The sequence below is a fragment of the Staurois parvus genome, unplaced genomic scaffold, assembly GCF_062004578.1.
Source record: "Staurois parvus isolate SC_StPar_1 unplaced genomic scaffold, SC_StPar_1.0 ptg001066l, whole genome shotgun sequence".
Taxonomy (NCBI): domain Eukaryota; kingdom Metazoa; phylum Chordata; class Amphibia; order Anura; family Ranidae; genus Staurois; species Staurois parvus.
The window spans coordinates 3,639,091-3,666,071 of NW_028318862.1; the positions used below are offsets into that span (position 1 = coordinate 3,639,091).

General features: G+C 44.0%; 2 pseudogenes across 2 annotated transcripts in view; both read left to right on the top strand.

The window, feature by feature from the left end:
* The window catches only part of LOC149440617 (mannan-binding lectin serine protease 2-like), a 30,869-nt pseudogene extending 25,706 nt beyond the window's left edge, over positions 1-5,163 (top strand). Inside the window, exon 5 of the transcript XR_016307561.1 lies at positions 5,102-5,163. The product of XR_016307561.1 is annotated as a mannan-binding lectin serine protease 2-like (transcript). The remainder of the gene's footprint in view (positions 1-5,101) is intronic.
* Positions 5,164-5,170: 7 nt separating this feature from the next.
* The window catches only part of LOC149440618 (mannan-binding lectin serine protease 2-like), a 37,113-nt pseudogene continuing 15,302 nt past the window's right edge, over positions 5,171-26,981 (top strand). Inside the window, exons 1-4 of the transcript XR_016307562.1 lie at positions 5,171-5,336; positions 15,545-15,735; positions 23,802-23,949; positions 26,624-26,746. The product of XR_016307562.1 is annotated as a mannan-binding lectin serine protease 2-like (transcript). The remainder of the gene's footprint in view (positions 5,337-15,544; positions 15,736-23,801; positions 23,950-26,623; positions 26,747-26,981) is intronic.

A 26,981-nucleotide genomic window follows, 5' to 3' on the forward strand; every position in this document is an offset into this window, starting at 1 on the left:
TGTTGGGAGAGGGGAGCCGACAAGCGGCATTCCTCAGAGGAGACATCTACACTGATCATCAGTGCCCTGATGATCAGTGTAGCCCCATCAATGCCACATATCAGTGCCCATCAATGCCACATATCAGTACCCATCAGTGCACATCATTGACACATATCAGTGCCCATCAATGCACATCAATGAGACATACCAGTGCCCATCAATGCACATCAATGACACATATCAGTGCACATCAATGACAAATATCAGTGCCCATAAGAGCTGCCTTTTAGTGTCAACCAGTGCCAGTCAGTGCCACCTATTAGTGCCTGTCACGGAGTGCCCATGCCTCCCCCACCCCCCTGTGCCTGCTGTCCTCCGGCCTGTTGTCACCTCACCCCTCTGTTGTCACATCACCCCTCTGTTGTCACATTCCCCCCCCCCCCCCCTTGCCGAGTCCTCTCATTCTGCCGCAACCTCTGAAAACAGGCTGTGCAGGATGAGAGGAAGTGGCCCCTGTGGAAAGGATCACACCTCTCCCGGCAATACCACCGGAAGAGTTGCGAACCCCCCGCCAGGAGACCCCGGCGCAGTGCCGCCTACCTGTTTCTGCATGCTTCCTGGTGGGTACAGCGCGGGCACGAGGCTTCCTGTGCTCTGCGCCCGCCAGAGACAAAGGCCGCACTCCCTGAGCGTGGCCCGAGTGAGGGGGGCATGCCTCGTTGCCCTGGGAACCTGACGCTGGGCCGGCCGTTGCCGGGGCAACCGGGAGGCGGCCTGCGCCGCCAGCTTAAGAAGGACCTGTGGTTCAACCCCCGCTCGGGCCAGGGTGCTGTGTGGGATCCGAGCTAAGGCCAGACCCCCACAGCAAGAACCTGCTGAGTGCTCTGCTGATCCGCTGGGTCCCTAGAGGTTACTCCTGCCTGCTGTTGCTGTGTCCCTGGGAAGCTACCCCTGTCTGCTGACTGCTTTGTCCCTAGAAAACTGTGTGAGGTCTGAGCTGCGGTCAGAACCCACAGCCAAGACCCTGCTGAGTCCCCATGAGCCTGCTGGTGTCCCTGGAAAGCTGAGCCCGTGAGGGTCCCTGCCTGCTGACCGCTTTGTCCCTGGAAAGCTGTGTGAGGTCTGAGCTGAGGTCAGACCCCGCAGCCAAGACACCGCTGAGTCCCCGCGAGCCTGCTGTTGTCCCTGGAAAGCTGAGCCCCGTGAGGATCCCTGTCTACTGATCGAGTGTCCCTGGAAGCCGCCTGCTGCTGAGTTTCTGCAAGCTGCCTACCGTGAGTGTCCCTAAAAGCCGCATGTTGCGGAGTGCCCTGAACTGCCCCTATTGTGTGCCCAGATTACCCTTACCTGAACTTCCCCATTGAGTGCCCAGATCATTGCTACCTGAACTTCCCCATTGAGTGCCCAGATCATTGCTGCCTGAACTGCCCCCATTGCGTGCCGGGATTAATACTTGTTCAGACTGCCTATTGCGTGTCTGAAGTATCGTAGCTACCTGAACTGCCCCCCCCTGAATGATCGGGCCATCGCTACCTAGATTGCCCTATCGTGGACAATTATTTTGGGCTCTTCCCCTTTTTGGGTACATGAACGCTACCTTCCTCCCCTGAGTGAGTGCCTTCCATAGTTCAATAAAGCTTTGTGTGTTTACCATCTTCTTTGTGTGTTCTGTCCTACCTACGCTTCCATCACAGTGCCCATCAGTGCTGCCTATCAGTTCCAATCATTGCCGCCTATCGGTGCCTGCCAGTGATGCCCACCAGTGATGCCTGCCAGTGCCCAGCAGTGATGCCTGCCAGTGCCGCCTATCAGTGCCCATCACTGCAGCCTCATTAGCGCACATCAGTGAAGGAGAAAAATTACTTATTTACAAAATTTTATAACAAAAAATAAGGAAAAAACTTTTTTTTTAGTTTGTTTAGCAAAAAATAAAAACCCCAGTGGCGATTAAATACCAAAAGAAAGCTCTATATGTCTCAAACAAAAAGGTAAAAATTTTGTTTGGGTACAGTGTTGCATGACTGTGCAATTGTCATTCAAAGTGCGACAGCGCTGAAAATTGGCCTGGGTAGGAAGGGGGTAAAAGTGCCTGGCAGGCAAGTGGTTAAAGAGACAAAAACATGGGAAAATGCGTATGCAAAATAGAAACGTGTAGGCTTTTTATTTTTGCTCAGACACACACTTTAGGCTCTATTCACGCTTGTGTGACTTCAAAATCATGTGATTTTCATTACGACTTTACAGTGCGACTTTGGATGAGTGCAGCTTTGACTTTGACCAAGGATAATTGTTTGCGCTCTACAAAGTCAAATGTTTATCATCCAAGTGCAACTTTCATGCAACTTTGGAATGTTTACATTGAAGTCTATGGCCCTCAAGTCGCATGAAAGTTGGACGAAAGTAGTGCAGGAACTACTTTCAAGTCACTGCGACTTGAAGTCCCACAGATATGGATGGTACTCATTGGGAAACATGGGGTGTGACTAATCATGAGACTTTGGACCTCAAAGTTGCATGACAAGTCGCACAAGTGTGAATGGGCTCTAAAACAGTTCAAACTTCCATACAGAGGATCCTGGAAAGCAGCTTTTGTAAACCTTTTTTACGCCAAAGGAACCATAAAATAATTTTGGAGGTCTTGAAGAACCCATGACACAACCAAACCACTCGTGGCAAGTGGGAAGAATGCCTCCCTTGTAGACAATAAAGATCATTTGTATCATGCAGCTGGCTCTGCCAAAAGGTGTTTGCCCCGAAACTATGCAGGCACCATCGCATTGCAGATCAATATGGAACCCCCGAGCAACCTCTGGAGGAACTCTAGGGTTCCACGAAACTCTGCTTTAGAATAGCTGCTGTAAATTAAATCAGATCCTGAAAAGCAAAGATCTGGGCAAACCATCTAGATACCTTATACTGTTCTTGAGACAAGTGCAGACAGGCTTAGGAATTGCCTGCTAAAGGAGATATTGATGGCCAACGGTGCAAGTGACTATAAATGAGGATTGAACACCTTTCTTAGTAGAAATGACATTTCCAGCCACAATTAATAGAATTCATCAGTGAAGTAATTGATATAGGGAATTAAGCTGTTGATGGAGTCAAAAGGAAATCTGCTGTCCCCATTGTGAAGATAAATTGGTAGATGCCTCACTGGGCTCTTAATTTCAGCTTCCTCTGGATCAACAATACTATTCGAATAGGCTTAGGCGGATCAGACTTTTTTCCACCTTTGCTATGTTTGGATGCCTGAAATGTTCCTAAACCCTGGACCCTGCATTCACTATACCTGGTCTCCCCGGACTCTGCAGTCACTATATCTGGTCTCCCCGGACCCTGCATTCTCTATATCTGCTCTCCCCAAACCCTGCATTCACTATATCTGCTCTCCCTGGACCCTGCATTCACTATATCTGCTCTCCCTGGACCCTGCATTCACTATATCTGCTCTCCCCGGACCCTGCATTCACTATATCCGCTCTCCCCGGACCCTGCATTCACTATATCCGCTCTCCCCGAACCCTGCATTCACTATATATGGTCTCCTCGGACCCTGCATTCACTATATCTGGTCACCCCGGACCCTGCATTCACTATATCTGCTCTCCCCGGACCCTGCATTCACTATATCTGCTCTCCCCGAACCCTGCATTCACTATATATGGTCTCCCCGGACACTGCATTCTATATATCTGCTCTTCCCGGACCCTGCATTCTATATATCTGCTCTTCCCGGACCCTGCATTCACTATATCCGCTCTTCCCGGACCCTGCATTCACTATATCCGCTCTCCCCGGACCCTACATTCACTACATCCGCTCTCCCCGGACCCTGCATTCACTAAATCTGGTCTCCCAGGACCCTGCATTGACTATATATGGTCTCCCCAGGCTCTGCATTCTCTATATCCGATCTCCCCGGACCCTGCATTCACTATATCCGGTCTCCCCGGACCCTGCATTCACTATATCCGGTCTCCCCGGACCCTGCATTCACTATATCCGGTCTCCCCGGACCCTGCATTCACTATATCCGGTCTCCCCGGACCCTGCATTCACTATATCCGGTCTCCCCGGACCCTGCAGTCGCTATATCCGGTCTCCCCGGACCCTGCATTCACTATATCTGGTCTCCCCGGACCCTACATTCACTATATCTGGTCTCCCACAGAACATGGAAATGCAAATATTTTAATAACTATAAACTGCTAAAAACACTTTATCATCAGCAGTATATAGCAGTCTTGTGACTTCTATCAGTGTTCAGCAGAGCACTTGTTAAAGCTTGGTAGAGGATGTATATAGGGCGCATCAATGGAGGAGGCTGTGGGCACAGAGATGTCAGCCAAGGATGGAGGAGGTACTGGAACACAGGCACTGCCAGCACTTCTAGGAGTTGAAGCAGACTCTGTATGTGGAAGAGAATAAAACAGGAAGGCACTTCTAAGCCTGTGTTCACATACAGTATATGCGGTGCGGTATATCGCATGTGATTCGCACAAGAACCGCACTGCATTCCTGTGCAAGTCACGTGATTTGTTTGCAGTTGCGATTGCAGCCATACATTTTGAATGGCTCTAATCTCACAGCACCCGCACTAAAAATGTGCAAGACCCTTTTTTTGGTCCACACTAGAATCGGATCACATGGGTATTCACACCTATGCAATCTGATTCTTCATTCGCCCAGAAAACGCTGCGAATTCCGCACCGCATCAGATTGAACCAGGGATTAGTGCAGTATATCCAGATGAACTTTAACCTCTTGCCACCTGCCAAACGCAAATGTGCAGCCTCCCGGCATCTGGACCTAGACGCCGAGAGGCTGCACATTTGTATTCTATTAAAAAAAAAAAAAAAAAAAAGTGCTGAGAGCGTTCGCCCTGCACGTTCCCAGCACACATGTCCGATACTCACGGAAAGGTCCCGATCTCCTCTTTCGATCAGGACTTTTCCCGATCATGTAACAGCGTGTCACTGCGGTCACATGACCCTAAATCCCGCACCCCGGCTTCTGAAACCCTTAAAGGGCCGGGAGGCGCCTGCGCCAAGGAGTTAATGATGACAGTTAGAAACACTTAACAAACTTGCAGTAATAACTGGCTCAGTAAATTCATCAGGATGTGGGGGCTCTATCCACCGAGAACCCGCTGTGCCGGCCAGCAGCTTCAGGGGGAACTAAGGATAGGATGTCCAAGATGGCAACCTCAAGTTCCGAGGTCGCTGGAACGCACGCAGGAGCGCATGCTGTCCAGGAGACCACAACGGGAAGTGACCTGGATGTGGAATGGGCGTGGAACAGTGACATGTTTCGGAGCATGCGCAGAGCTCTTTCTTCAAGACTGATGGCAAAGAGTAGGTGAAGCTGAATAAATACAGTCAGGTCCATAAATATTGGGACATTGACACAATTCTAACATTTTTGGCTCTATACACCACCACAATGGATTTGAAATGAAACAAACAAGATGTGCTTTAACTGCAGACTGTCAGCTTTAATTTGAGGGTATTTACATCCAAATCAGGTGAATGGTGTAGGAATTACAACAGTTTGCATATGTGCCTCCCACTTGTTAAGGGACCAAAAGTAATGGGACAGAATAATCATAAATCAAACTTTCACTTTTTAATACTTGGTTGCAAATCCTTTGCAGTCAATTACAGCCTGAAGTCTGGAACGCATAGACATCACCAGACGCTGGGTTTCATCCCTGGTGATGCTCTGCCAGGCCTCCTACTGCAACTGTCTTCAGTTCCTGCTTGTTCTTGGGGCATTTTCCCTTCAGGTTTGTCTTCACCAAGTGAAATGCATGCTCAGTCGGATTCAGGTCAGGTGATTGACTTGGCCATTGCATAACATTCCACTTCTTTCCCTTAAAAAACTCTTTGCTTGCTTTTGCAGTATGCTTTGGGTCATTGTCCATCTGCACTGTGAAGCGGTATCCAATGAGTTCTGAAGCATTTGGCTGAATATGAGCAGATAATATTGCCCGTAACACTTCAGAATTCATCCGGCTGCTTTTGTCAGCAGTCACATCATCAATAAATACAAGAGAACCAGTTCCATTGGCAGCCATACATGCCCACGCCATGACACTACCACCACCATGCTTCACTGATGAGGTGGTATGCTTAGGATCATGAGCAGTTCCTTCTCCATACTCTTCTCTTCCCATCACTCTGGTACAAGTTGATCTTGGTCTCATCTGTCCATAGGATGTTGTTCCAGAACTGTGAAGGCTTTTTTAGATGTCGTTTGGCAAACTCTAATCTGGCCTTCCTGTTTTTGAGGCTCACCAATGGTTTCCATCTTGTGGTGAACCCTCTGTATTCACTCTGGTGAAGTCTTCTCTTGATTGTTGACTTTGACACACATACACCTACCTCCTGGAGAGTGTTCTTGATCTGGCCAACTGTTGTGAAGGGTGTTTTCTTCACCAGGGAAAGAATTCTTCGGTCATCCACCACAGTTGTTTTCCATGGTCTTCCGGGTCTTTTGGTGTTGCTGAGCTCACCGGTGCGTTCCTTCTTTTTAAGAATGTTCCAAACAGTTGTTTTGGCCACACCTAATGTTTTTGCTATCTCTCTGATGGGTTTGTTTTGTTTTTTCAGCCTAATGATGGCTTGCTTCACTGATAGTGACAGCTCTTTGGATCTGATCTTGAGAGTTGACAGCAACAGATTCCAAATGCAAATAGCACACTTGAAATGAACTCTGGACCTTTTATCTGCTCATTGTAATTGGGATAATGAGGGAATAACACACACCTGGCCATGGAACAGCTGAGAAGCCAATTGTCCCATTACTTTTGGTCCCTTAACAAGTGGGAGGCACAAATGCAAACTGTTGTAATTCCTACACCGTTCACCTGATTTGGATGTAAATACCCTCAAATTAAAGCTGACAGTCTGCAGTTAAAGCACATCTTGTTCATTTCATTTCAAATCCATTGCGGTGGTGTATAAAGCCAAAAATGTTAGAATTGTGTCGATGTCCCAATATTTTTGGACCTGACTGTGGGTAAAAGGGGCACGGATCGGACGGCCTGAGGAGACGAACATGAATGTCCTCTGAAGACCAAAAAACGGAGGCCAAACAATGTGGAGTAGGGAAAGGGGGAAAGACTATTAAAAAATGGAGTAGAGGACAAAATTAAAAACAATGAATTTAAATAAAAAGGATAAAAAATTATAAAAAAATGGCACAGAACTCTGCTGAGGAGGAGGAATGTTTGGAAAAAAATGTGCAAGGTGTGTGTGGGACATAAAGGGAAGAAGAAGGGGATCGACAAGCAGGTTGTCGTAGAGCAGTGGTGAGAATTCCCCAGTGGGCTAAATAATGAGCAAAATGGATATAAGTATAAAATATACGAGGCTTACATGGCATTTAGAATACGTTGGTAAATGATATTAGATATACAAACTAAACTAGGAAAATGAATAAGTACATCCGTGATAAATAAATGACTAGATAAATTAATGAACAGGTCAATAGTTAGCTGGTTATTTGCACCATTAGTGAGAATTATGGAGCACAACAATTAAGTATAATCTTACAGAAGATGTATCTGAAGAAAAACGAGATTATAAATTGGCAAAGACTTCATAAAAATATACAGGTGGCAATCGGGGACAGGGAAAAACAAGAAAAAGGGGGATGGGGATTATACAAGATGCATGAAAGTACATATATCTGTTTGTGGGGGCATATAAATGTAATGAAAATATATAAAGGTGATAGGAAATGATAAGTCTATAGAATGGTGTGATTCTATAGAATGATGTGAATCTCAAGGTCCAAATTCAGACCTCCAGGTGATAATACATCTAGAGAATAAATCCAGTATGTTTCCCTGCCACATAAATGCTGGAATCTCTGGGGAGGTTGGTGGGCATGGCCTCAATGACCCAGACTTTGAATCCTTTTGTGGATTTTCCATGCTGTTGAAGAAAATGTCGGGGGACTCTATGTTTGTCAATACCGTCTTCGATGAGGCGGCAATGCTTCCCAAAGCATTTACGTAGAGTGCGGATGGTTCTGCCTACAGAATTTAGGCCGCAGAGGCATGCCAGACAGTAAACCACAAATTCTGAAGAACATGTGTGGAATGCAGCAATCTTGTATGTATTGCCTTTTATGTGGAAATCTTTTTGACCATGTTGGACAAATGGGCATGTTAGACAGAGGTTTATTGCATCGATACATGCCAAAGATAGGGAATAGTCGAATGGGGACAATGTTTGACTTGATGGGTTTTAGTTTACATTGCGCTAATTTGCTTTTGATATTACGAGCTTTCCAATAGGCAAGCCTGGGTTTGGTATGTATGCTGTTAAGCAGATGTGGGTCTTGTAGAAGTATGGCCCAATGTTTTCTTACTATATTTTCCATATGTATGTGACGACTGTGGAATTTGGTAGTAAACCTGATGGTGGGTTACTCTCTCCTGAATGACGACGGGTGGTGTTGGGACCTGTATTGTAAAGTGATTGGGCTTCATCATTGAGCTGGTGGATATCCTTTTTCTAGGAATTTGTCTTGAAGGGTTATGCTTTGTAATTGATAGTCCGGAGTTTAGTACAGTTATGACGAAGTCTACAAACTGACTTTTAGGATTATTGTTCAACCATCTGGGGTGGTGACAGCTTTTGTAGTGTAAAAACGAATTGCCAGCAGTTGGTTTGGAATCATTTTTGACAAAGATACAGTCAAATTCATGACAAATGAGCAGGTCCAGGAAGGCTAGGGTGTTTTGATCTATCCCAGAGGTGAATGTTAAACCCATGTTGTTGGCGTTACAGTGGGTAACAAACTGTTGAACACTGTCAGCATCACCATCCCAAATGATGACGTCATCGATGTACCTGCCATAGTAAACAATGTGAGAGGAATGTGGATTATTGTTCCTGATGTGTAAAAACTCCCACTCTGCACATGCCCAGTTTTGTGTTTATTGCCAGAGAGGTTTCTTTTTTCTTGGGAGAGTGCATGTGATCAGCACAAGGCCAATCAGCACTGTCCAGACAGAGGTCAGGGGTTCTGCATCCTCCTACAGGAGAATGAAAACTCCTAGAAGCTTTAACCAGTGCTCTGATAGAAGTCACAAGACTGCTCTAACTGCTGGTGAGAAAAGGTATTTAGCAGTTTATAGTTACTAGAATAATTGCATTTCCATGTTTTGTGTACTGTGGGAGACCAGATATAGTAAATGCAGGGTCCGGGGTTTAGTAACACTTTAACTAGCAGTAAGAGAACTTGAAAACCATTGCTGACCTCTCTAGCTGCTTCTACTGCTAAATAATTCATTCTTAAATACTTTAGTGTGCAAAGCTCGAACACAGGACCGTGTAGATTACAAGCTGATTGTTCAATCTCCTTCAGACCTACCAGCAAGGGCCTTCCAAATTAATACTTCTAACTGCTCTACCCTCATAGGGATGTGATTGGTTGCTTATTGTTACTGCCACTGGCACACTGCTCTTTGCCTTGCCCTAGAGGAATCATCCTGAATATACTGTAACATGCCACCCATCCTAGTGTGAAGATTCAACCCCTCATTGTATTTTTGTTTCTTATAGAAGAGTAAAACTTGACTAGCTTAGCCAGCACTGCAGCCTACATTTTCCCTCCATACTAGTTTCCTTTAACCGCTTCCCCACTGCCCTATAGCAGAACTACTGGGGCAGGGCTGTGCAAAATCATATATATATGTATGTATGTATGTATGTGTGTATATATATATATATATGTATATGTGTGTGTGTGTGTGTGTATATATATATATATATATATATATATATATACACAGTGGGGATCAAAAGTTTGGGCACCCCAGCTAAAAATTTATATTAATGTGCATAAAGAAGCCAAGGAAAGATGTAAAAATCTCCAAAAGGCATCAAATTACAGATTAGACATTCTTATAATACTTATAATATGTCAACAAAAGTTAGATTTTATTTCCATCATTTACATTTTCAAAATAACAGAAAACAAAAAATGGCATCTGCAAAAGTTTGGGCACCCTGCAGAATTTATAGCATGCACTGCCCCCTTTGCCAAGCTGAGACCTGCCAGTGTCATGGATTGTTCTCAGTCATCCTCTGGGAAGACCAGGTGATGTCAGTCTCAAAGGTTTTAAATGCCCAGACTCATCTGACCTTGCCCCAACAATCAGCACCATGGGTTCTTCTAAGCAGTTGTCTAGAAAACTGAAACTGAAAATAGTTGACGCTCACAAAGCTGGAGAAGGCTATAAGAAGATAGCAAAGCGTTTTCAGATGTCAATATCTTCTGTTCAGAATGTAATTAAGAAATGGCAGTCATCAGGAACAGTGGAAGTTAAAGCAAGATCTGGAAGACCAAGAAAAATATCAGACAGAACAGCTCGCAGGATTGTGAGAAAAACAATTCAAAACCCACGTTTGACAGCACGATCCCTCCAGAAAGATCTGGCAGACACTGGAGTTGTGGTACACTATTCCACTATAAAGAGATACTTGTACAAATATGGTCTTCATGGAAGAGTCATCAGAAGAAAACCTCTTCTACGTCCTCACCACAGAAATCATCGTTTGAACTTTGCAAATGAACATATAGACAAGCCTGATGCATTTTGGAAACAAGTTCTGTGGACCGATGAGGTTAAAATTGAACTTTTTGGCCGGAATGAGCAAAGGTACGTTTGGAGAAGAAGGGGCACAGAATTGAATGAAAAGAACCTCTGTCCAACTGTTAAGCATGGGGTTGGATCAATCATGCTTTGGGGTTGTGTTGCATAGGGAACATCTCACGAGTAGAAGGAAAAATGGATTCAATAAAATTTCAGCAAATTTTGGATGGTAACTTGATGCCATCTGTGAAAAAGCTGAAGTTAAAGAGAGGATGGCTTCTACAAATGGATAATGATCCTAAACACACCTCGAAATCCACGGGGGATTACATCAAGAGGCGTAAACTGAAGGTTTTGCCATGGCCTTCACAATCTCCTGACCTCAACATCATTGAAAATCTATGGATAGACCTTAAAAGAGCAGTGCGTGACAGACAGCCCAGAAATCTCAAAGAACTGGAAGACTTTTTTATAAGGAAGAATGGGCAAAGATACCTCAAACAAGAATTGAAAGACTCTTGGCTGGCTACAAAAAGCGTTTACAAGCCGTGATACTTGCCAAAGGGGGCAGTACAAGATATTAACTCTGCAGGGTGCCCAAACTTTTGCAGACGCCATTTTTTTGTTTTCTGTTATTTTGAAAGTGTAAATGATGGAAATAAAATCTAACTTTTGTTGACATATTATAAGAATGTCTAATCTGTAATTTGATGCCTTTTTGAGATTTTTCCATCTTTCCTTGGCTTCTTTATGCACATTAATACAAATTTTTAGCTGGGGTGCCCAAACTTTCGATCCCCACTATATATATATACTGTATATATATGTGATATCACATATCTGGGCAGGGGCACACGTGCGTGTGTGTGACGTCATACTCTAGCCGCCATTGGTGGCTACTGCTGTCGATCACCAAGTCCCTGCCGGAAATTCCCCACCGGCACCCAGCGATCGCTGAGGAACACTGACAGGGGAGAAGTCTGTATTTCAACAACACAGGTGTCTCTCCTGTCAGCATGAACATGCTGCTGTGTATCTCTCTGCACAGTGTCTCCCTAGTAAAACACACACAATTAACCCTTTGATCACCCCAAATGTCAACCCCTTCCTGCCCAGTGCCATTAGTACAGTGTCAGTGCTTTTTATTAGCACTGCTCACTGGGGATGTCAGTGACAGTCAGTTCCCCCCAAGTGTCAGAATGCCCACTGCAGTCCCGCTATAAGTTGCTGATCACCGCCATTACTAGTATAAAATTAAGAAAACAAAAAAATCCCAGTATATATACCGCCATTTGTAAATGCTATAACTTTCACATAAACCAATTAATTTACACGTATTGAGATTTTTGTTTTAGCAAAGACATGGAACAGAATACATTTTGGCCTAAATTTATGGCGAAATTTTGTTCTTTTACATTTTTTTCCTGGACATGTTTAATAGCAAAAATTCAAAAATACTGCTCAAAACTGACGGTCTTTTTTTGTTTATAACACAAAAAATAAAAATCGCAGAGGTGATCAAATACCACCGAAAGAAAGCTCCATTTGTGGGAGAAAAAGGACATACATTTGTGCAGCGTTGCACGACCGCGCAATTGTCAGTTAAAGTAATGCAGCGCCGTAACACAAAAAATGGTCTGGTCAGGAAGGGGGGGGGGGTAAATCCTGTGGAGGGCAAGGAGTTAATTAACTCTATTAAACTAATAGGCTGAATAATCAAACCCCAAACCAGCCAGTCCAATCTGTATGCAGCAGGCGCATGTTAAAGCAAAATGCTGTTACAGCATCAACATTTAATGTAAAAAAGACGCACGGTCCACTTGTAGGATCCAGGGAGCCATGGAGCTGCAATAATGAGGACATAGCAATGGCTTACTTAAGCTTTGAGAGGTAGGTCACTGTTGGTGTGCAAGTCTCAGTTGCAGCTACAATGTTCAGGTTGACACAAGGGAATGTTGACCATGGCATGCATTTATTTTTGTTACACATTAACTACTTGTCTACCAAGGTATGTCCTTGTACTCAAGAGGTCACGAAGGAATCTGTCCTTTGCTCAATGCTATCCTGAAAGAGGCCCCCTTCTTATAGCAATACAGCTAATTTAAAAAAAAAAAAAAAGTGTTGTATAATGTGATTATGGAAAAATTAATAAAAATATCAAAAAAGACATATTAACCACTTGCCCTCCTGAGGGTAAAAAAATTAGCAAATAAAAAAAGATAATAGTGTATACAATAGCAACTCAAGTCATATTGTAATTGAATGTTATTAAAAATTACCTTTCCTTTTAATATTTAAATAACCACGTGCCCTCCTGAGGATCCCCCCCCCACAAATTTAGCTTTCTTTTGGTGGTATTTGATCGCCTGTGCATTTTTAATTTTTAGCGCTATAAAAAAAAAAGACTGACAATTTTGAGAAAAAACAATATTAATTAATATTAAAAAAAACATAAAAAAAGACATATTAACCACTTGCCCCCCCCCCTTCCTGGCCAGGCCATTTTTTGAGTTACGGTGCTGCGCTGCATCCAAATGAAATTTAGGTCCTTTTTTTCCCCACAAAGCTTTCTTTCGGTGGTATTTGATCGCCTGTGCATTTTTTATTTTTTGCGCTGTAAAAAAAAAAAATAAATAAAAAGACTGACAATTTTGAGAAAAAACAATAATATTAATTAATACTAATAAAAATATAAAAAAAGACATTAACCACTTGCCCTCCTGAGGATTTTTTTCAGCACAAAAAAACTCCAAAAAATTTAAATGTCTTAAAGGGTAACTCCACTTTTGTAGGAAAAGAAAAATTAGCAAATAAAAAAAAAATAATAGTGTATACAATTGCAGCTCAAGTCAAATTGTAATTGAATGTTATTAAAAATTACCTTTTCTTTTAACCTCTTGCCGACCGCGCATAGCCGAATGACGGCTTCACCGCGGCCGGCCAGTTCTGAGTGGACGTCATATGACGTCCTCCCAGAACGCGCTCTCCTGCGCGCCCCAGGGGGCGCGCACCCGGCGATCTCCGTGATCGCTGTGTCCTACGGACACAGCTGATCACGTGATGTGGTGAAAGGCCGATCCCACCGGTCTTTTACCACGTGATCAGCGGTGTCCAATGACACGCTGATCACAGGGAAATGCAAGTGCCGGTTCTCGGCTGCACTTTCCTCACGCTGTCAGATCGTGAGGAAAGTACTGCCGAGAACCGGCAGTTGTCAGAGCGGGGATCGGCACCGATCATCAGGGCACTGATGATCAGTGCCCTGATGATCGGTGCCCAGCAGTGACACCCGCAAGTTCCGCCCAGCAGTGCGCCCACTAGCCCCGCCCACCCGTTCCCAGCAGTGCCCCCACCTGTGCCCAGCAGTGCCCCCACCTGTGCCCAGCAGTGCACCCACCTGTGCCACTCTGCAGTGCCACCTACCTGTGCCCAGAAGTGCCACCTACATGTGCCCAGCAGTGCCACCCACCTGTGCCCACCCACCTGTGCCCACCAGTGCCACCCACCTGTGCCCACCCACCAGTGCTGCCCACCAGTGCCACCCACCAGTGCAGCCCAGCAGTGCTGCCAGTCAGTGCCACCAGTCAGTGCCCAGGGGTTGTGCCAGTCAGTGCCGCCAGTCAGTGCCCAGAAGTGATGCCAGTCAGTGCCGTCTATCAGTACCCATCATCAGTGTCACCTATCAGTGCCGCCTATCAGTGCTGCATATCAGTGCCGCCTATCCGTGACCCCTAATTAGTGCTGTCTATCAGTGCCGCCTATCCGTGCCACCTCATTAGTACTGCCTATCAGTGCCCTTTAGTGCTGCCTATCAGTGCCCATCAGTGCCGCCTATCAGTGCCCATCAGTGCCGCCTCATCAACGCAAATCAGTGAAGGAGAAAAAATACCTGTTTGAAAAATTTTATAAAAGAAACAAATAAACTTTTTTTTTTTTTCAAATTTTTTGCACTTTTTTTAATTTATAGCGCAAAAAGTAAAGCGCCCAGTGGCGATTAAATACCACCAAAAGAAAGCTCTATTTGTGAGAAAAAAATGATCAAAATTTCATATGGGTACAATGTTGCATGACCGCGCAATTGTCAATCAAAGTGCGGCAGCGCTGAAAGCTGAAAATTGGCCTGGTAAGGAAGGGGGTATAAGTGCCTGGTAGGCAAGTGGTTAATAACCACTTACCCTCCTGAGGATTTACCCCCCTTCCTGACCAGGCCATTTCTTGGTGTTACGGCGCTGAGTTACTTTAACTGACAATTGCACGGTCATGCAACGCTGCACCCAAATGAAATTTAAGCCCATTTTTCCCCACAATTTGAGCTTTCTTTCGGTGGTATTTGATCGCCTGTTTTTTGCGCTATAAAAAAAAAAGACCGACAAGTTTGAGAAAAAAAACAATATTTTTGATTTGTTTGCTATTAAACACGTCCAGTAAAAAAATGTTAAAAGTCAAATTTTGTCATAAATTTAGGCCAAAATGTATTCTGCTACGTGTCTTTGCTAAAAAAAAAATTCCAATACGTGTAAATTAATTGGTTTACGTGAAAGTTACAGCATTTACAAATTTACACAGGGAAGAACTAAATTGGTGTCACTGACATCCTCAGTGACACCAATACAGTGATCAGTGCTAAAAAAGAGCACTGACACTGTACTAATGACACTGGGCAGGAAGGGGTTAACATGAGGGGTGAACATAGGGTTAACTTTGTGCAGGGAGTGTTTTACTAGGGGGCAGTGTCTGTGTGCTTCACTGTAAGCACACTGCTTTGGATGGCTGTGCACAGACATCCAGAGCAGTGTGCCCGATTCCAATGATTCCTTCTCTGTGCCTGCCCTCCAGTTTAATTGTGGGCAGTGGAAGCCATAATCTGTCTATGCCGGGACTTCATAAATTGCTTTTTGCCTGAGTGGGCCCAATGACCATCTTGGTTTTAAATGTATTTCTCTGCCTCAGTTCGGTGCGATGAAACGTACACCACAAGTTCGGGGAACATTACAAGCCCAGACTTTCTGGATATCTACCCCAAATTCGCCAACTGCAATTACACCATCCAGGCAGAAGAGGGGTTCTCCATTCTCCTGAGGTTCATACACTTTGATATTGAGTCACATCCAGGTGTCTTGTGCCCCTACGACCGGCTCCAGGTAAGGAATTGCTCTTAACCACTTGCCCTCCTGAGGATTTACCCCCCTTAATGACCAGGCCTCTTTTGGCTACTCGGCGCTGCACTAATTCAACTGATAATTGCGCGGTCATGTCAGGAGCTGTCAGGGACCTGACAGAGAGCAGAGCTACTGCAGCCCTGCTCTCTGTCAGTGATTGCCACTAATCGCCGGGACACAGCTGGTAACGATCGGCTGTGACCCGGCGACTGACATCCGCGGCTGTGATCAGCGGGACAGGTAGGGCGGCGGCGCGCCTCGCGCACGCCCCCTACCTGTTTTGAAAACACACGTTTTAAAACGTGGTTTTACCCAGCTGTGCCGCCCTGCTGTCGTATTTCTACAGTGGCTGGGCGGCGTGTGGTTAATGGCGAATTTCTAGAATAAGCTGTAATAAGGTCATTCAAGTTCCACTACATGGCCAAAGTACGTGGCCAGCCTCTGTTCTCAGGTGTTTTCCAAAGAAGTGTACTCTTACTGCCACCTGTACACACAAATACATTTTTGACAATCATGGACTTCTAACCTTTTGGAGAAGGCCCTTTTGTGTTCCAGCATGATGTTGCCCCTGTGTACAAAGGTGACTTCATACCAAAGATATGGCTTGACTATAGTGTGGAGGAACTTGAGAAGCCCCCACAGAGCTCTGATCTCAACCCTACTGAACACTTTTGGGATGAACTGGAAAGCCAATTGTGAGGAAGGTCTGCTGGTACAATGTCAGTACCTAACCTCACAGATGGACACAAAGTCCCTCAAGCACACGCAAAAATGTTGTGTGCAAAGAGAGTGGAGGCTGTGCAAACCTGAGATCATCATGCAACAATTCCAAGGAAAGTTCACAGTGGGTACCAAACCTCACATTTGTTAACCTGGGCTATACAAGGACATCAACATTTTTTTAAGAGGGTGTTCTACTAATTTCACGGCGCAAGTCTGGCTGTGAAACCAACCCATATAGCTGCCTATAGATGCTTGATTTAGTTCATTACTGGATCTGTATCCTTTACCCATGTTTGCAATCCTAACACAAACTTTTTCCTGGCAGAATATATCAACAGCCAATTTATCAGCCATTACCGTATGATTCTGTTTTGGGTTGTTCTTGATTTTATCTGGAAATAAAATGTCTAGCAGAAGCAGAAAAAAAATTGTTTTCACAGCTCTTGTGCCGAACTTAAAATGAAATGAAAATGCCGGAAAGCTCTTAAAGATTTATCTTGGCCAATGTGTGCTGAAATGTTTCTGCTTTTTAGTGCTGAACCAGATCTATAGATACCGCTGATATGGCTTCACTTTCATAATCGCACAAAAATCCATTTGATAACTGACACTTGAGTTATTTGCTACGATGTTCCCCAGGGGACTTGTGTAATTTTCCAGTTTGTGCACTGTTTAATCTTCATTTTCAACCTGACAGAAGCTGCCCAGCGAAGGCCAAGAAATTTTGTACTCCTCCCCATCCGAAATGAATGTGACCTGTAACCGCAGAACACAATACCCAGGCACAGCGGACCACATGTGCCATGGGGGGTTATTTACTAAAACTTGAGGTTTTTTTTTCTAAAGCTTAATTGAACAAACTGATCTTAGAAGCTGATTGGCTACTATACGCAGCTGCACCAGATTTTGCACTCTCAGGTTTGAGTAATTAAAACCATAGTGTCTGACGAGAGGAGAGTCCTTGTTGTTCTTAGTAAACAGATTATGCCTTCATTCTTCCATACTGCACTATGAACATGTAAGAAGAGTCTTGTTAGGGTGGGCCTGTTCCTGCCAGTATACGAAAACCGGCATTGTGGTTTAACCTCCCTGGCGGTATGATTATTTCAGATTTTTGGTGCTGAAAGCGGTACCATTATTTTGCATGGAAATAAGTAGTTTTTTTATTGTAGGCTGTAATTTTTAGGAATAACTCACTGAAATCTGTCCGAACAAGAGTCTAGTAAACATCCCGGGTAGGATAAAATTTGAAACACGAAATCATAATTTAATAAATAATCATAAAAAATAATAATATAATAATAATACATTTAATTCAATAATATAATCAAACCGAAAACACTGAAATTTGAAATATAGCACCAAATTTGCACATCACTGAGCAAAGTCGCAAAATCGTTTTCAGTGTCTGATGATGAATTTCCCCACAAATCATTATCACTCAATTCTGCAAGTGGTTCTGATTTACTATCGCTGTTCTCTAGCCGGTCTAAAACCGATTTTGACCTAAAGGGACGCTTTTTGGACACCATGGACATTTCTCAGTTTCCAGGCAGAAAGAACAGACAAAATGCAGGCAGGGCGCAGGACAAAGCAGTAGTGACAAAATGTATGTGAAATGGGTTGAAACAGCAATGTTTTACTATGAAAAATGTGTTTTGAAAAAAATGAAATTTTTTAAAATTTTTAAATTTCCCGCCGCCGGTGGCGCCCGTACGTCCCGACGTCACAGGGACCGGAACACAGAAGCTGGATGCTGGCATCGGCCGGAGGAGATGGCCGGGGACACTGCAGGGGACACATAGCGGGAGCGACGGACAAGGTAAGTGCTGCAGGGAATCCCGATGCAGCGCCGCATGGTAAGCCCGAGTGTAGCTCAGGGATACTGCTTGTGGTACTGACATTTTACCCCGAGCTACACTCGGGAATACCGTTAGGGAGGTTAAAGAACCCAGATTTTGTGTTTAAAGCGGAGTTCCATCTTTTTTCATGATCCTTGCCACACAATGCTCACCCTCAGAACAGCCTGTTATGGGATTTTTTAATTTTTAATTTATTGATTTCTAAATACCTTTTTTGCTGTCAGTATCCTGCAGCCTAGGCGATTTCGTCATTAGGTGATTCCCTAGGACTCTTGGGAAATCGCCATTGGTTTTCCCATGTGTCTTTGGGAAGCCTAATGGTGAAGTCTTGCGGTATTTCTTGACTAGAAGTGGCGTTATCAGGAGGAATGATTAACAGATTGCCATAACAACAGGTCGGGATCTTCTGTCGCCGCCTCCATTGTTATGGCAACCTCCAAACAACAGTGTGCCATCCTGTGTCCTTACAGCTCAAGCGTGAGATCAGGAGGTGCATGCTGGGTAGCCAGCTGCACCGAATCCAGAAGAAAGTAGGAGCTGGCTTCAGATGCCCACACTAGTAATGGCCGCTGCCTGCCAGGATCCTGCTGAGGAATGTCACATTTTACAAGTAAGCAAACGACATACACTTACAACACGGTCCTAATTATATACTGCAACTGAAGAGAATCACGGAGGTGCTTTTTATAGAAAAGTGCAGCGGAGACTGGAACTCCACTTTTAAGGGTTCGTTCACACTTGACTTTTTTTCTAACTCTTGCCAAACGCCTCTATAACCTTTGACAAGTGTTAGACCGGCGTTTGAAGCATTTTTAACGCTCTGCAAATGCTCCAAAAACGCCATATGCGCGGTTTTGGGGTAGTTGGTAGGCGTTTCCAAGCGTTAAAAATGCCCCACAAACACCTATAATGAAGTTTAAATGGTGTTAATGCTCCACAAACGCCTCACAACCGTGTCGCAACCGCACCGTCAAACGCCGGCCAGCCATTTGCAGAGCGACACCATAGACTTGAATAGGAGGCTTCAACTCCCCTTGACTCAACCAAAGGCGTCCGTTTTGCCGCAACGCTAATGCTTCCGTGTGAACAGCACTATGTGCTGCCATGTGCAGAATTTTCAGAGGCATTTGGAAAGCGTTAAAAACGCTTCCCAAACGCCTGTCTGCCGCCTGCTGACAACGCTAGCGTGAACGTAGCCTAACTTCTCCAGGCAAGCTAAAGACTACAACCCACAACTAGCTGCTGCATTTTAATAATTAGCCCCAATCATTTAGCAAAATTTCTGAAAGCACAATCTTATTCCCAAGAGCAACCTCCTATTTTTGTGGTGCAAGAAGAAGCACCTGGTCAGGGTTCTCTGCATTGGTTGAATACACCATGCCACCAAACACCATGCAAAAAACTCAATCAGTAACCTATTAAAGGGGGAACACATCATCTAGAATGTATCTTTGCACACTAGGTATTCCAAACTTCAACCATCAAACTATCTCTGCCCAATCATGCACATCAGAATAACAAGTTGGGCATACTAAATTGGGTTGTGTATACTAAATCTTCACCACAGCAGAATGAGGTAACTAAAATTCGTGGGAACGTGAACTGGGGTAGGCATGGAAGGCAGAAAAAGAAGCACTGCTTAGATCTGCAGCATGGCATCCCTGGACACCCAAAGCCCAAAGAGATCTATATGGGAATGTAGGCAGTATTCTTTATTCTATACAATAAAAGACCACAACTCGTATTGTTTTGGTGCTAACTTGGCCGCGGCCGTTTTATTATTGGTTTAAATATCATTCTTTATAATAACACTTTATTTTAACATATTAGCTTACTAATAATTGTAAAACATTTGTACTAAAATTAATTTTACTCAAAAAACCCCCAACTTAGTCACTACGACTCAAGCTGCATTTATGAACACAACACTTATCAACCATACCCATTAACCACACATGGTTTTTTAATTTACATACTTATTTTACCATCATTAAATATGATACCAATAATAATTGGCCGCGACGAAAAGGGCCGGTGAGAGGGAGCACCACAGAGATGCCTCCCAGGCTTCTGTTTTTTTCTGTTAATGGACCCCCCTTTTATAGCCCTCTCCTCTCTCCAATTCTTCTCCATATTGGTCACTTTTTTCTTCCAGGAATGTCGAGGTGTAATGGGGAGCTGAAAACTCCCAATTTCTAGAATCTTCCCCATTATATAATATACCCCGGGGTGGCTTAACACTGTCCAGGTGTAGTGAGGGGCTTAAAACTCCTATTTTCTAGAAGTGTTCCTATTATATAATATACCCTGGGGGTGGCTTAACACTGTCCAGGTGTAGTGAGGGGCTTAAAACTCCTATTTTCTAGAAGCGTTCCTATTATATAATATACCCTGGGGGTGGCTTAAAACTGTCCAGGTGTAGCGGGAGGCTTAAAACTCCTATTTTCTAGAAGCTTTCCTATTATATAATGCCCTGGGGGGTGGCTTAAAACTGTCCAGGTGTAGTGGGGGGCTTAAAACACCTATTTTCTAGAAGCTTCCCTATTATATAATATACCCTATATAATATACCCTGGGGGTGGCTTAAAACTGTCCAGGTGTAGTAGGGGGCTTAAAACCCCTTTTTACTAGAAGCTTCCCTATTATATAATATACCCTGGGGGTGGCTTAAAACTGTCCAGGTGCAGTGGGGGGCTTAAAACTCCTATTTTCTAGAAGCTTCCCATTTATATTAGTATATCATGGGAGAATTTGAAACCTTAATGTTTTTTTCTCCTCCTCACGCCAATGGGGGGATTAAAGCCCCTTCTGACCATTTAGAATGTGGGGGGACTTGAAACCTTACTTCCCCTGCCACAGTCCCATAACAAAAAGGGGGGGCCTATTAATTCCCCTTTTTCTTTTCCTATTATATGTAAAGCTGATGACGTTTTCAAATCAGTGGCACCAGCCCCAACCCTTCTTTAAAGCCCCATTCACACCTGAGTGTTTTGTAGGGTGTAGCTCCAAAATGCTCAGAAGTAAAAAAATCAATATTACTCTATGGAGATGGTTCACATCTTCACTCATAGTCACCTGAAGCAGAATGCCTGAAGCTTAAAAGAGTTCAGGCAGATTGATGCCTTTTTGCCTCGTTTTAGTTCCCATAGAATTACATGGAGACTTGCAAACTGCGCGTTTTGATGCACTTTTGCACATTTTGAAGCACCAACAAGAGCATTTTTCTGCCATGGCTAAACATGGCAACTAGAGATGAGCGAATTATTCAAAAATTTGATTCGGCTGATTCGCCGAATTTGCGGGAGAAATTCGATTCGATGCGAATTTATTCGCCGCGAATTTAACTTATTAAAAGGGTTTCTAGGCTTCAGAGAGCCTTTATATTAGTGCAGAACACTGTACCTTTAAGTTAAATGCCCTTGGAGTCTGCTGGGGAAGAGAAATAATACTGTCAGTCAGTATGACATGCAGATGAGTGCCGTCGATCTTAGAATCACCGCACACTTCACTCATTTGGGCAGTCACGGGGCACGACGAAGAAGAAGAAGAAGAAGAAGAATGAAAAGAAGAATGAAAAGAAGAAGAAGAAGAATGAAAAGAAGAAGAAGAATGAAAAGAAGAATGAAAAGAAGAAGAAGAAGAATGACAAGAAGAATGAAAAGAAGAATGAAAAGAAGAATGAAAAGAAGAATGAGAAGAATGAAAAGAAGAAGAAGAAGAATGAGAAGAAGAATGAAAAGAAGGAGAAGAAGAATGAAAAGAAGAAGAAGAAGAATGAAAAGAAGAAGAAGAAGAATGAAAAGAAGAATGAAAAGAAGAAGAAGAATGAAAAGAAGAAGAAGAATGAAAAGAAGAAGTATTCCAGTACAGCAAAAAGTGTATCTGCAGAGAGCTCCGCTATTTCTGACAGTTCTCTGACAGTTCCTTCACATTTACAGCGGTTGAAACATTGTATCTGTTTCCGAATAAAAACATCTGTATCCTAAATGGAAACAAATAGATACAATGTTTCAACTGCTGTAAATGAACTGTCAGAACTGTCAGAAATAGCGGAGCTCTCTGCAGTGACACTTTTGCCGGCTGATCGGGAAAAATTCGATTCGTGCACCCGAAGTTTGCTAAAATTCGGATTCGATGCGAATTGAATTTTTCCTGATATTCGAAACAAATTCCACTTCGCCAGGTTCGATTCGCTCATCTCTAATGGCAACAATTGATGTCACAGATAAATGGTTACTTTGTTGGCTAATACAAAATCGTCAGAACTCAAAAAGCTTGAAAATGACTGAACAAATTGCGCACAAACGTTTGCAAATGCACATAAAAACCACATGAAAAAAAGCTATGCTCAGATGTGAATGGAGCCTAAGGCTACTCATTACCATAATGGGCCAAAAGAGAAGTACATTGGGTGGGAAGAGGAAGAATGCCATATCCAAATTAGCCTGCAGACATATAGAAGTGCCCCTTAGTTGGTGTAAGTAGTTTTTTTTCCTTATATAGATTTCCTCTACCCAAAGTGTTTATTTAATTCCTTCCCGCTGCTGCCCCCTTGAACCTTAAGAGGTTTCAGGCGCTGGTTTAATTGGCTGTCACAGCGGTCACATGATCAGAAAGCTCCTGATCTCAGGAGAAGTAGAGATCAGTAGCTTTCCGTTACCCGCCGCTGGTAGGGCACGCTCTCTCGGCATTGTCTACATTTTGGTACACATATGCGGCCTCTCAGTGTTAAGGCCCACCTACCGAGAGGTTGCATATATGTGTACGGCCGGCAGTAAGAGATTAAAGAAGAATTATATATAACATTTATTTGACTGTTCGGTTCTCTGTGGGACAAAGTACATGTACCACTCTTGCTGTTAGGTCAGAACTGTACTATACTGTAATGGCAGATCTGACAACAGATAGGAAGGAGATGGGTGCTTCATAATGAAATCTTGGCTGATATTTTTCCCATGACAAGCAGCGGCAAGCGGGATGCAGATGCTGAGAAGCAGGGGTGAACTGACCATTCGGGCACTCGGGCTCCACCTGAAGGCCTGGGGTCAGTAGGGGGCCCCATGAGATGCCCCTGGAACCTTTCATAGGCTTTTCAAAAGGCTTTTTTGGGTGTGATTTGAGTTTGGGTGAGGACACAGCAGACCCATGATCCCCTATTGCCCAGGGGCCCCATGAGTTGTCAGTCCCCCTGCTGACAAGTCTCCCCTCCCTGTGTACACCTCTTACTGTTGTTCATCTTGTGAAAGTGCTCAGAGCTGAGATAATCTGCAGCCATCTCCTTCCTAGGTGTTGTCGGATCTGCAACTTCAGAGGAGCAGGGGGTACGGTTCAGCGGGCATAGGGGTAAACCCAGTAGAATGACTTTAGCACAGTCACAAGGTTTACTAGACAGCATAGCATTTAATTTATTGATTTTACATGCCACCATGTTAAAGGCAATCATGTTTTTCCTGCTTCATACAGATTACAGCCAAAGGGAAAGAAATTGCTGTACCATGTGGAGAGATACTACCACCAGAGATCGACACAAGGAGTAATAAAGTGGATATTGTGTTCACAACAGATGGATCAGGACATCACACAGGCTGGAACCTTCAGTACACAGTAAAGGGTGAGAATGCTGATGAATGGTTTAAAAAATAAAATACACCAAAAAAGTATTCACTTTTCGAAGGTGGAGTGCGATGTAGACAGACTATCTGAATATCTAGTTCTGTGATGTTCCTCCACCAATCTCCACACTTCACAAACTTGGGGTCCATTTATCAATGCTTTATACCCAAGATTCATCCAACTTTTATCCATAAGGCATACATTTTTTGTTTGGATTCAGATGGGAAAATGTGTGAGTTCTAGGTAAAATCATTGAGACTGAACAAAAAAATGGCAACCGTCCCGACCTATAACCAGCCTTTGCAGCAAGGTGCACATGGAAAGGAAATGCACATCACAAACAAATCATTGAAACCCCTTGGCCCCAGTTATTCCAGGAATTGCCTTCTGCCCACCTACAGTCTCCAGATCCGAAGACTGTTCTAAAACTTGCCATTTTCTAGAGCCTTTTTTAAGTCAATGAGTAGCTGTACGGCCACATGGTACATTTTTGTATTTCAGATGCATAAACAAGGTTAACTGTGCTGCCAAAATTTGGTATTTCAAAGTCCGATTCAAACATCTGTAGTGCATCACCATGTGTTGTGGTAAAGAAGCCCTTCATTTTGAATAGGCTGCCAGGGCACCAAAACATACAAAAAGCAGACATGCACTTTAAAAAGAAAAGCAGCACACCACAACACATAGATGGTTCACATATGTGACTTGTGGTATGCTGGCAAAGTAGAGTGAATGACACAGCAATGCACTGCAAAATAAATGACAACCGTCCCAACCTATAACCAGCCTTTGCAGCAAGGTGCACATGGAAAGGAAATGCACATCACAAACAATTCATTGAAACCCCTTGGCCCCAGTTATTCTAAGAACTGCCCTCTGCCCACCTACAGTCTCCAGATCCGAAGATCTGAAGACCACGTATGACTGCAATGCAGAAACATCTTTTAGCCGGTTTTCTATCCATTTACATACAGATGTTTCCAAGCCTATAGACTTTACCTTACACATTAGCTGTGTGTGGGGAACTGTGTCAAACGCTTTTGCAAAATCCAAGTATACCACGTCCACCGCCACCCCTCTGTCCAAGTATACCACGTTCACCGCCACCCATCTGTCCAAGTATACCACGTCCACTGCCACCCCTCTGTCCAAGTATACCACGTCCACAGCCACCCCTCTGTCCAAGTATACCACGTCCACAGCCACCCCTCTGTCCAAGTATACCAAGTCCACAGCCACCCCTCTGTCCAAGTATACCACGTCCACAGCCACCCCTCTGTCCAAGTATACCACGTCCACAGCCACCCCTCTGTCCAAGTATACCAAGTCCACAGCCACCCCTCTGTCCAAGTATACCACCTCCACAGCCACCCCTCTGTCCAAGTATACCACCTCCACAGCCACCCCTCTGTCCAAGTATACCACCTCCACAGCCACCCCTCTGTCCAAGTATACCACCTCCACAGCCACCCCTCTGTCCAAGGTTTTGCTCACCCCCTCATAAAAAGAATTTAGATTTGTTTGACAACTTCTGTCTTTCATGAATCCATGCTGTCTGTTGCTTAAAATTTTTTTTTCCAGCAAGAACCCATCTATGTGGTCTTTTATTAAACTCTCCAGTATCTTCCCAACTATATATGTTAAACTAACAGGTCTATAATTACTTGGTAAAGATTTTGATCCCTCTTTAATTACTTTAGGACCACCCTATAGCAGATATAACCTGTGCGCAGGATCATGTATATATGTCATTTTGCATTTCCGGGTAGGGGGCATGCACACGCCCTGCCCGCTCCGCCATTCGCGGCCATCGTTGGTGTCATTAGTAGGAATTGTGCCCCATCATTGGTGCCAGTGGAAGGGAATTATGCCCTTTCATTGGTGTCATTGGGCTCCATTCTTGGTGTCATTGGTAGGAATTGTGCCCTATCGTTGATGTCATTAGGAGGAATCGTGCCCCATTATTGATGTCAATGTGGGGGAAAATATGCCCTTTCATTGGTGTCAATGGGGAGCTTTTATGCCCCATTGCTGGTATCCGTGGATGAAAAAGTGCCCCAGGGGCCGGATAAAAGCAAAAAAGGGCCTCATTTGGCCCCTGGGCAGCAGTTAGGAGACCACCGGCATAAAGTATGTCTAAAAAAAGGTGAGTACATGGAAAGCTGCTATTATTTTTTGATTTATTGAGGTGAAACTTTGTAGAATTATTGAAATCAATTACAAAGCGGTGAAAAGTGAGAACAGAAGCTGCGCACTACTACACCCAGCTCCATGATTTATGAGGGTTGCCGGCTACTGTTAACACACCGGCTATTTTATGTTTTCCTTGGGTTGGGTTAAGAGCGTTTTCACAGGCCCCATGTAATCCGTGTCATTCACTTCACTGGCCGGCTACTCTTCCTGGCAGCTCTCCAGCCCATTGGGTTGTAATTAATGATAGGGATCTGACTCCTTTCTCTGTTAGAAATGATCCAAGGCCAGGAGCAGGCAGAGGGTTGTTCTAATCCAATCATTACATTTGTGTGAAGATATTCTTGTTTCTTTGAATGAGAATGTTAATTCATCTATTCACTCCTAAAGCAATGGAACAAACTGCTCGCCACATTGTAGCCGGTTAAATCAAGGCCAGGAAATCATTTTTTTTTCCCTTCTCCGCTCTTGTCCATGATTAGCCCTTCCATGTCCCGATCCTGTGCCGCCATCCAGAGGACATTTTACGCCTGTAAAGAAAACGTACGTTGTGAAGGATCGCTTGACACTTACCTGTGAAAAAGGATACACGCTCATAGAGGTAGGTACCTTTAGTGGTCTCATAAGCCAGTTTTCTGCCCTGTCTAGTAAAGTAAAAATGGCAATTGCTCAGATCAATTATAACTAGCAAAAGGTGAACATGGGCAGGACAGAACAATACATTCACAGGATTTTTTCAGCACAAAAAAAAAAAAATATCTAAAATGTCTTAAAACGGTAACTTCACTTTCGAAGGGAAAAAAAAATGAGAAAATAAATAAAAAATATTGTATACAATTG